Source organism: Bos indicus x Bos taurus, chromosome 5 (genome assembly GCF_003369695.1).
Source record: "Bos indicus x Bos taurus breed Angus x Brahman F1 hybrid chromosome 5, Bos_hybrid_MaternalHap_v2.0, whole genome shotgun sequence".
NCBI classification, from domain to species: Eukaryota; Metazoa; Chordata; class Mammalia; order Artiodactyla; family Bovidae; genus Bos; species Bos indicus x Bos taurus.
The window spans coordinates 119,979,490-119,991,665 of NC_040080.1; the positions used below are offsets into that span (position 1 = coordinate 119,979,490).

The window sequence follows — 12,176 nt, forward strand, 5'->3', positions numbered from 1 at the left end:
CAACAAGAACATCCATACAAAGGACAAGCCTGCAGAGCTCTGTGCCCATCAGCCACAGGAAGAGACTGACTCCCGATAGCCAGCAGCATTTACAAGTGACCTCCTAAGGCCTTCACCAAACTACAGGGGCACCTCTGGGTTTTCTGTTTCCCTCACTTTTCTGACTCTTTTCTTAAAAAACGCACATTTCTTCGTAGACTGCCACACTGGAAGGAAAATAGGCCCTCAAATTTTAGACCTCAATTTGCAAAAAACTTGTAGCTTGTTTGTGTGTGTGTGTGTTTTTAAATTAAAGCACCACATAATTTAAAATTTTTACAAGTTCTAATTATTCAGTTCCAAAACACCAAACGTATTGCACAGGGTCCCCATGGAAAGGCGCCCTCTCAGCAGGACAGCCACAGATTCCACCATGAAAGGGCAGCAAGGTGCCCTCCTCCCTTCTTTTCTGCCTGGGTGGCCACCAGATGTTTAAATCCATGCACCCTACTAAATTTCTAGGGTGCAACTGGTGGACCCTTCCCTTTCCCATCCCAGCAGGTGGTCAAGGGCCCGCTGGGCTGCAAAGTGGCAGAAGCAGGGCTGGGCCAGCCGGCTAGAGTAAGGGTTATGAAGTCTCCGTGGGTGAAATCACCAGGCAGGATAAATCCCTTGGACTTCCAGCAAGCACTAGGCTGCTTGGGAAAACCTGCATGGGTCTGAACTTTATGTGAAGGGGTAAAGCAGTAAAGGCCTTGACCCGAAAGGTGAGGCCTTTCCGTGACCTCCAGGTTAGGGGGCTCCGAGACTGTGCCAACAGAGAAAGTGGACTAGGTAGTTCTCTGCTCCACTGAGTCCCAGTTCACTTACCTGTGGTCTGCACCCCTCCACTCTACTCACTGGATGCCGATCGCTGGGGACCCAGGAACGCGTGAAATGGGCATTCCCAGCCGCAATGGCCACCCCTGAGAGCACAACTGGGACCCCCCCGCCCCGGATGTGCTCCCGGTGTGCAACACCTCCCGCCCCCAACCCCAACACGCACTCCTGGTGCACCCCGCCCCGACGCCCACTTCTAGGAGAGGCCCGCGGGCCTCACTACTGCCCCAGGTGAAACACAAGGACAAGCAAATCCACCCCACAGAGACAATCCAAGCTTTTTATCAGCTGATCTGTCTATGATTCAGGGATAAAACTATGACTACAGAAATTAAAGATGACCTGACCTAGGATAGCCATGATATTCTATAGAACCAGACAAAATTGGTTACAAGGAAATTTCTTTTTTTCTTGGAAATCGTAAAGCTGGTTCTTTTGCATATGCAATTAAAAACAATTATCTTGTTACAAGGGCCTGCCTAGGGCAATGCTTAAAGTTAATCCTTGCCACAGAATTCAACAACTTCCCTGGTGGCTCAGATGGTAAAGTGTCTGCCTATAATGCGGGAGACCTGGGTCCAATCCCTGGGTTGGGAAGATCTCCTGGAGAAGGGAATGGCAACCCACTCCAGTATTCTTGCCACCACCCGCCTCCCCCCACTCCCGCTCCCCCCAAAAAAAGTGGCTCAAAGAAATATTTTAAATCTCAGGTGGAAAACTAGAAGATCCCTTGTCTGTCTGTCTGGATTTATGTATGTCTCAGTGTGAGTCTTCTGTTTTTTGATAATATTGCTCAAGTTCTGAGTTCCTATTTAAATGGTCTCAAGAAAAGGAAGCCCTTACAAATCAAACAGTTGGAAATACAAGAAAACATTGACCAAAATGAATTTCAGATTCACATGAACTGAGAAATAGTCAATATTAAATATCTAGTATTTTTTTTTTTCTGCTACTCTAGTATAGATACGTCTAAGAGTCATTAACATTAAGCACAAAATTTTCATAGTGCCTAGGTTTATTATAAGTTAAAAATTGCTATATTGTTATATCTGTCACAAGTTTGTCAATAAGAAAGTACCTCTAAACAACAACAAAACTAAAAAATGTAAATATGATATGAGCTTTTAGATAAAATATTAACAATAATTATACTCTAAAATTTGTATTTTTATAAATATACTATTATTATATTCTAAATTTTTTTCTCAACATTGAAACTCTGGTATCTAACAGAGCAGCTGCCTCATGGCAGTCACTCAACAGTCACTTGCTAAAGACTGGACTCAACAATTCCACAAAATGAGGTGTGTCATACATGTCCATACTCCATGTAATATCCATGTACTGGAAACAGTGTAACTACCTATCAACAGGGAACTTGATTAAATACACAGTAAGGCATTAATACAATGGAATATGACACAGTTGTTTAAACCAAGGTATTTGTCTAGATATAGCAACTTGCATGTCTACTTCCACGTACCCACTTGTGAACAAAGCAGGGCACAACCACATGTGCACATTGCAGTGCCACTGGTACCAAAAGTGTGTGTTATTCACAGAGTCATGTCCGACTCTTTGTGACCCCATGGACTGAAGCCCATCAGGCTCCTCTGTCCATGGGATTCTCCAGGCAGGAATATATGAGTGGGCTGCCATGCCCTTAAAGAAGACAGTGAATCTTGACTGAACTGTTTGTTGGGGGAGAATACTCAGTGAAAGCTTACAAGAAACTATTAACAGTGGTTATTCGTTTGGAGGGTAGGTGGGAACTGGGTGGATGGGTGTCAGAGGTGGGAGAAAAAAACTCTGACTACCATTTTAGACTTTATATAATCCACATGCACATGGTTTATAACTCAGTACATGAATTTTTAAGTGGTCTGTGACCAGAACCCAGTAAATTCTGTTGAATGAATTACAACACACATGAGAGCTTCCCCATCATCTGTTCCCCTCTGCATCACCTACCCTGTCACCATTGCTCCCACTGCCACTGCCCTGGGAAGGCACAGGAAGCTTTTTAAAAGTTGTATCATCTTTAAGTTTTAAAGCCATACTTTCTAACTATCCATTTATAGTCATAAACCCCTCCATCACTCTTTACAACTGACAAAGTGCTTTCAAACCTATGATCTAATTGGGTCCTTAGGACAACTTGAGACAGTTTATAATTTTTGAAATTGAAAGTCGCTCAGTGGTGTCCAACTCTTTGTGACACCATGGACTATAGCGTTCATGAAATTCTCCAGGCCAGGATACTGGAGAGGATAGCCTTTCCCTTCTCCAGGGGATTTGCCAACCCAAGGATTGAACACAGATCTCCTACACTGCAGGGGGATTTTTTTACTAGTTGAGCCACAAGGGAAGCCCAAGAATACTGGAGTGAATAGCCTATCCTTTCTCCAGCAGATCTTCCTGACCCAGGAATCAAACTGGGGTCTTCTGCATTGCAGGCAGATTTTTTTACTAACTGAGCTATCAGAGAAGGAGAAAACTGAAGTTTTGGGAAATTAAGGGTTCTGCCTGAGGTCACGCCTCTGAAAATGGCACAGCCAATCCTGATTGCCTGATGAGGATGGCCCCTCCCTCACCATCCTTCCCAACTCTAGAAAGGGAAAAAAAGAAAGAGGACAGGAGGTCTTCCACAGATTTTATGTCAGTCCCATGATACTCTAGGTCGGATTGATGAATGTATGGGTCAGTCTAGGTCATGATCCCAGGGGACAGGACTTGCTGAGAGAGGAAAACAGCCAAGTTTTATTTTGATTGTTACACTCACCCAGCAGGGAAGAAAAAAGGAAAGGAAAAGGAAGAAAAAAGGAAAGGAAAATGTTCTTAGCTGGCGTGGAGAGAACCCTGCCAGAAAATGGGATGGATGCTCTAACTTGCCAAACACACCCCCAAAGGCCCCACTAACACCATTATACTGAACCAGAGAGATGCTGAACACTTAGGAGTACTGCTGATTCCCTGGAAACTTTTGAAAGCAAGCTTATGTTTCCACTGACTGAAGCAAGGAGTGGGGGAGGGGGGAGTGGTGGGATGACTAAGGATGGATTTAGAGAATGGGAGGATTTGGCTGCTGAGGACGGAGGTGCAGGTTGTCCTGGGTATGTATCACAAAAGTTTCCCTACATCAGCTTTTCCTCTGTTTCCATTTCTTAACCTCCAGACTGACCCTAGAGTCCCAGATTCATGTGAGCTGCAAGACAATGAGAAGGAGGAGATGCACCCTTCACGACCATGATCTAAACACACTGTTCGAGCTGACTGGGGACTTAGAGAAGAGCAGCAACAACAGTGGAAATGATGAGAATTCATCAGTGTGCCCCCTGAATTCATCATCATCTAAGACATGGCATGTGATATAGGGAAATTGTGTAATGTGAACCGTCCATGGCCATTCATAATGGTTTCACAACAAATGAAGGATTCACATGTTCCCATTAGCAAGAGTCTAACTGGAATAAAAAGGTGACCCAACAAGCTCCTCTGACCCCGTCTAAGATGGAAGACCCATCACCTTAGGAAAAAAACAGACTGTTTGTGTTGTAACATGATTTATTTACCCTGCATAGGAGAGAAAGCAGGATACTCACCTTCACACAGAAAAAGCAGAGAGAGTTCCCTGGTGGCACGGTGGATAGGAATCCATCTGCCAGAGCAGGGACATTGGTTCAATCCCTGGTCCAGGAAGATTCCACAAGATGCAGATCAACTAGGCCCGTGTGCCAAAACTAGTGAGCCCACAACCCACAACTACTGAAGCCCATGTGCTCAGAGCCTGTGCTCTGCGATGAGGGAAGTTACTACAATAAGAAGCCTGTGCACTGCAACAAAGAGTAGCCTTTGCTTGCCATAACTAGAGAAAAGCTCACATGGCAACAAAGATCCAGTGCAACTGAACATAAGTTTTTTGTTTTTTTAAAGCATATAATTTTTAGTTTTAGTTTAGTTTCTTTTTTTCAAGAAAGGAACAAGTAACTGTCCACAATTCTTCATTTAATTCTGACACCTTCAGTTCACAACTATTTTAATCACCACAGAGAAAGTAAAAACTTCTCAAAGAATATCATAAAATATAAATGCTAGCACCTTAGTTTTATTTTAAGCCTAAATTATCAAGTGAACTAGCTAATTTAACTCATCTCTGATGTGGTACCTTTCAAAGGGGGCAGAAGAAGGAGGCAAGATGTGATACATACAAAGTCCATCAACACCTCAATTTGGCTCTGCAGCAGCTCAGCAACGTGGAACAATTAATTATCTTTCCCCAAAAGCTTCTGACACAGTGCAAACACACATACCCACCCTCTGTTATCCAAGAGACCAGGATGATGAAAGGGAAAAGGAATTCTCCCCAAGATCAACATCTGACCACCCAAAATAGGACTTCCTTCACATTAAAACAATTCTCCACAGTCCCATTGTTCTATTTGTTTCAAATGATGGAAAATCTAATTGCAGCAAAATTGTGTGACCACAGGGCTAATCACTTATATATCTAAAGAGTTTGGGGCTCAGCTGTGAGGTATTTTTGGATCAATATCTGATCTCTTGACATCAATGTACTATTACCAAGGATTTAGTACATGAAGCAAAAATCCCACAAAATGGCAAACCACAAGACCAAGACTAAAAAGATTTAATTTGAACATGCTACGGTCTGTCCCAGGCTGGGGATACTCAGGCTCATACTTGGTGGGTCCAGTTCAATGTGGAGTGGGCGCTGGCACAGATTAAGAGTCGGGTAGAAAAAAAAAAAAAAAAAGAGTGGGGCAGGGGGAAAGAAAGGTGCTTAGATCCATGTGGGGAGTGAAATATATGACAAGCACTCAGAAAATTTTGGCAAATCTTGAAGAGGGGTCAGGGAGTTGAGAACTGTCAGTAGGGCAGGCCTAAGGAAGGAACCCTGGATAACGTATGGAAAGGAAGAATCAACACTTTTCCACAGTCGGATGTACTTGCCCACGATGAGAACAGTTTCTGTGCAAAGAACATGAAGAAAGCCTTCAGGTGCCATGGAGCCCTGGGCAGGAGGTTTGGAAGAACAAGGCCACTCCCCTAGGCCCACCCACCAGACAAGAGAAAGACAGCACCCCCACCAAGGGCACCACAGATTGGGGAAAGAAGGAAACCACCTAATACATGCACATTGGTTCATTAACTCACATCAGAACTGTCTCCTGTGGTCTGGCACATGGTCCTATAAACATCTTGGTGGGAGACTGGGAGCGATGGGCCATGGCCTCCCTGCTCCCCTGGCTCAGGTGCAACAACGACACTGCTCAGAGAAAGCGATAGTCCTCGAAATATCCCCACAACTCAGGCCTCTGCCTCAGACTGAACGATGCCTTTTCTATCTTCATGCCCAGAGTCATCCAGATCCTTCTGTTCCATGGGAACTATATCCTGCCACTAAGGGTTTGCATGCTGCAACTGAAGATCCTGCATGCTGCAAGGAAGACTGAAGATCCCACATGCCACAACTAAGACCCAGCAGGGCCAAGTAAAAACATACATAAGTATTTGAAATCAACAATAGAAGTAGTCATAACAGCTCAGTGTATTGAGTGCTTACTCTCAAAGACCTCACTAAAGGCTTTACCTATGGACATTCCCTACATAGTTAAATCATGTCGCATCTGCCCTAAGATACAGATGTTACAATGGCTTCCAATTTACAGAAGAGGAAACTGAGGCACAGCATGCCAACCTTTAGCCCATCTTGTCCCCTCACTTTGTGAGGAACCTCATGCCACACATTACAGCCTGAGGACTCCAGAGTTTATGAGCAGTGCTTGTTAACTTCTGGGAGGGCTGTGGAGAGGGTGAAAAATACTTCTTGATCTGGACTTTGGAAGAGGACTCTTGACTCCCTTGCTCTCAACATTCATATGAGTCATGCTGCTGCTAAGTCGCTTCAGTCATGTCCGACTCTGTGGGACCCCAGAGATGACAGCCCACCAGGCTCCCCCGTCCCTGGGATTCTCCAGGCAAGAACACTGGAGTGGATTGCCATTTCCTTCTCCAATGCATGAAAGTGAAAGTGAAGTCTCTCAGTCGTGTCTGACTCTTAGCAACCCCATGGACTGCAGCCTACCAGGCTCCTCTGTCCATGGGATTTTACAGGCAAGAGTACTGGAGTGGGGTGCCATTGCCTTCTCCATCATATGAGTGATAGCTATCTTATTATTTTGCTGTAGCACAGGGTATAGCCAATTCTTACCCTAGTGTCTTATTGGACCTCCCAGTCACTGGAGAAAGTTGCCAGCTGCTGCCCTTGTGAACAGTTTGAAAACTGGAAAATGCTAGAAAACATCCTTCTGTTCTCTTGAGTGTCTGGAAAGATAGCATCTTGGAAATTGACTCCATGAGGCAAGAGGTTATAGTTCTCATCCATCCTAATGGAAAAAAAGGAGGCAAGAGCTGTAGACTGGACACCCATGGGGTGTACCATTTTGAATCGAGAGTCAACAGAAGACTGTGACAGTGTTGCCAGTTATAAAACGTCTTTTTATTTTTTAAGTAGAGTTTAATTACAATGTTGTGCTAATTGCTGCTGTAAAGTGACTCAGTTATACATACATTTTTAAATATGTTTTCCATTATGGTTTATCCCAGGAGATTGGATATGGTTCCCTGTGCTAAGGTAGGACTTTGTTGTTTATTCCAAATGTAACAGTTTGCATCTGCTAACTGGAAACACCCAGTCCATCCGTCTCCCTCCTTCCATTCCCCTTGGCAACCACAAGTTAATTCTCTGTATGCATGAGTCTGTTTCTGTTTTGTAAATAGGTTCATTCGTGCCATATTTTACATTCCACATATAAGTGATATAATATGGTATTTATTCTTCTCTTTGTGACTTACTCCACTTAATATAATTATCTCTAGTTCCACCCATGTTGCTGCAAATGACATTATTTCTTTCTTGTTATGGATGAGTAATGTTCATATATACGTACCACATTTTCTTTAATCATTCAACTATCAAGGGACATTTAGGCTGTTTCCATATCTTGGCTGTTGGGAATAGTGCTGCTATGAACATGGGGGTGCATGTATGTTCCTGAATCAGAGTTTTGTCCAGGGATATGCCCATGAGGGGGACTGATGGATCATATGGTGGTCCTATGAATTTTCTGAGGGTCCCCCATACTGTTTTCCATAGTGGCTACCCCAACTTACATTCCCACCAACAGTGTAGGAGGGTTCCCTTTTCTCCACACTGTCTCCAACATTTGCTATTTGTTCTTTTTTTGATGATTGCCATTCTGCCTGATAGGAGGTGGTACCTGGCTGCAGCTTTTATTTGCATTTCTCTAAGAATTAGTGACACTGAATATATTTTTATGTGTCTACTGGCCATCTGCATTCCTTGGAGAAATGTCTATTAAGGTTTTCCGCCCATTTTTTGATTGTTTTTTGTTGTTGTTGTTGAATTGTATGGTCTGTATATTTGATATTAAGCCCTGGTCTACTGTATCATTTGCAAATATTTTCTCCCATTCTTAGGTTGTCTTTTTTTTTTTTTTTTTTACGGTTTTCTTTGCTGTGCAGAAGCTTGTAAGTTTGATCAGGTCCCCTTTGTTTATATTTGGTTTTATTTCTATTACCTTGGGAGACTGACCTAAGAAAACAAAGGTCCAATTTATGTCAGAGAACATTTTGCCCATGCTCTCTTCTAGGAGTTTTATGGTGTCATGTCTTATGTTTAAGTCTTTAAACCATTGTGAGATATTTTTGTGCAGTGTGAGGGCATATTCTAACTTCTGATTTACATGCAGCTTCCAATTACACATCTACATGGCTCACATTAGAGGAGTCACTCTCTCTGATTGTTTCTGTACCTCACACTGCACGTGTCTCTCCTTAAGTTTTTCAAAACATGTGAATTGGGGGATGGGTGCGGGTGAACATTTGTGTACCTCCCAAGCCGCCTTCCTTCTCCTAGTGGAGTGTTCCTTGTTTCCTGGGCAAAGGAAAGCCAATTGCAATGACTCAAGATTCAAGTCCTATCACTGCTACTTGTCTCTTGTTTGACACACAATGAATTTTTAAAATTCTCTTAAGCTTAAATGTACAATCTATAAAATGAGGGTGACAACAGCATCCTTATTTGTTTAATGGTGGTGTAAGGAATGCATTTTTTTTAAAGTAAGTAAAGTATTTGGCACAGAGTAAGCACAGTATAAAACTTAACATTTTTACAGAACCCTGCATAAAGTACCTATTGGCAAGATAGAGAAGTCAAGAGAAGGAAAAGGAGAGATGGAAGCGGCACTCCAGCCCAAAGTAGGCATTTGGGGGCTCACCAGGGAGTCTCCACTGCCACTTTCTCCTGTGACACTGACCAGAATCTGTTCTCCTCTCCAAGGGGCCCAGAATAACAGAGGAATGATTTGTATGTGGTTGTTAGTACACATCAGGGCAACACAGCCCTGTGAAATGGAAATCTTGTCAGACTCTGTATCTCTGCCCTAACGTTTTATAAATAAGTGAAAGAAAAAGAGGAAAGAGCTGGCTGACCACCAGAGAGCCAGTGGACAAACCTGTATTTCATTATAAAACCGGAAAAGAAAATAATGTCTTCTTAAGTACTGTGGCTCTTTTTACTTTGGAAAATAAAGTTTTCTTGTTGAATAGTTTTAGAGCTGGTTTCCCTAAATAAAGACATGCAAAAATCTAAGTTTCTCCATATCAAGAAGGTACTCTCTCATTCCTTGCCTGGAGAAAGTGGAGAAACTGTACTTCTCCAGTATTTTTTTAAATTCAACTTAATCTGGCTAAACTACCCTAGCCAACACAAAGCATGCCTTGTATTCTAAACCTAGATATTCTGGCTTCAAAATGGAAAACATGTGTTACTGTGAGCTTATGGAGGCCCCTCTGTGGAACCTTCTGTCTTCTTTCTCAGTGATGTGAAATCTCAAGAGCTAAAATTAGTCTGCAGACCAAGGTCATGGCCATTCCAAATACCCTTAATGCTATGCCACATACTGGGACTTATTGTCCAATCAATATCCCTTAGATTCCATTTTGAGCTTCCTCCAGTTCCTCTGTATCAGCTTCCTCCTCCAACTGGAGAGAACCAATGCAATAGGGTTCCACCTGCTGTTTTGTATTGCAAACTTCAGTTGAGACCATAACCTGAACGCTGACTTACATGCATTTCATTGTGACCACATGACAAACTTTCATGGAACTTCACAAGATTCCAGGAGTCTTCCAATAGACAAGGCCTGGTCTAATTCACCTCTCTGTTCTTCAAAGCCCTGTGAGCACCTTCCCAATCCCTTAATGCCCCTGCCCCCAGACCCTTCCTCTATAAACTTTTGCTATTTGGAAGAGCCTGGCATTGAGGTCTGCTGGCAGCTGATATGAGCGAATCTGAGTGAAACAAGAGGACAGCTGGGCTGCATTCCACACCAGTCCCCTCTTGGCATTTAAGCAGGTGTGCAGGATTGAGTAATTACACATTCCTAATCTAACCTACACCAGGTGTTCTGTATCTGTTACTAGGATTTAATCTCAACCAACCTTGTTTGTCACATTATGAAGGTGAGGCTCTTGAGGTTCTTGACAAGGACAGTAACTTGCTCAAAATGACAGGAAGAACGGACCCAGAATTCCAACAACCATCTGATTCCAAAAGTGTTTGGACTAGTTTTGACCACTGTCCATCCCAAACAACTCCCAAGGCATCCACTTTAAAATATAGCTTTCCTCGTCTATAAGGATTCCACCTCAATTAGGGTTCACTTTCTTATTTCAAACTCCAGGAGATGCCATCTCCTGAACTCTTATCCACAGGCATCTCATCTGCATCACAGACCAACTTGCATGGAACTCAACCAGAGAGGGCTCCTGTCCGATTGCCCTCCATAGTCCTCAGAGCGCTGTGACCAGGGCCTTCTTCCCCCATTACCCACCGCATAAACCTCTGCTATTGGGAATAGGCTGTTTGTTGCTGGAAACCACCTTGAGCTTTGGCCTGAAACACTCTTCCCTGGTCAAGCACGGGAGCCATCCCTGTTTTTCCAACAGTGTTAGCCAGAGGCACCCAAGATCTCTGTAGACTCAACATGAGGAGCACCAAAGAGCAGAAAATGTGAAGGAGACCAGGGGAGACCAGGGCATCACTTAACATCGCCCAGACATGATTCTGGAGGAGTTCCTGAGACTGCTGGGGATAAAGGTACCTCTGCTGGTCATGCCAAGTGGCCAAAGGGATGGTATGGGCGAGAGGTGGCAGGCTCACCTGAGGAAGAAGAAATAGGAGTAATCCTGGACCACGGTGTGGGAGTGACTGGAGAAGTAGCCCAGGCCGATGAGGTTGAGCCTGGAGCCCCCGGGCACCTCGAGCATGCTGCCCCACGCCTGGTCGCACAGCATCCATCTTGATCTCAGCGGAGTAGAAGAGCCCCCCGTGGCTGACTTAATATTGGCAGGGCAGGTCATTGTACAGGCCGTGAACCTCCTCATGCAGCGCCAGCACCTTGGCGTACAGGATGATCTCGGCCAGCTCAGCTCGGCAGCCCTCGCTCGGGGGTCTCCACTTGGAGGGAAGCTAGCAGCCGTGGGTGGCCTCCAGCCCGCCGTCCAGGCATACTGCGGCGAGCAGCAGCTGGCGCAGCATGCTGGCGGCGAGGGCGGGCGGTGAGAGCCGCCGGGTGGGCTGTGCGCCCCAGGCGCGCTACCCAGGGCGCATGGCGGGGGGAAGGGGGAGCCCCGCGGCAGCAGCGAGAGCGTCAGGGAAGCCGAAGTGCCAGGCCCCACCAGCGGGAGGCGCAGCCGGGTGCTCTCGGCTCTGCGCATCGATGCGGAAGCTCAGCGTGCTGCTCCCTCCTCCGCCAAGATCCCCCTGAGGGGCCTCGCTTTGGAACCTTTTAAAAGGGCACCGGGAGGGCCGGCCACCGCCGCCTCCTGTCCACCCCTCTTCCGTGGCCGGGGCGTGGGCGGCAGTGGGAGGGGCGGAGGCAGGAAGTCGTCCAGGGCTGCGCTGTGCTGGGGAGACAGCGCAGTCGGCGCTGGACCGGGAGCCCCCGGGCGGAATTCGGTGTTTGCGCCAGCGCGGAGGTCCGCGGCCTAAAAGTCAGTGTGGGGAGAGGCGGCCCAGCCCTCTTCCGGCGCCCTGCGCACGGACCAGGTGGAAGCTTTGCAGGCACAAAGTGCGCTCCAGACATGGCCTTCTTGGAATGATTGCTGTCAATTGCCATGAGTATTCAGCGTACATTTTTGCCTTTTATGAGTAGTTCATTTACACTCAAGTGGCACAGAAATCTAACTTGACCGTCGCAGAGTTTACCTTG

The 12,176-nt window shown here is 45.4% G+C and overlaps 1 pseudogene; it reads right to left on the bottom strand.

The window, feature by feature from the left end:
• LOC113893598 overlaps nucleotides 1–11,819 on the bottom strand; it is a 28,680-nt pseudogene extending 16,861 nt beyond the window's left edge.
• Nucleotides 11,820–12,176: the final 357 nt, after the last annotated feature.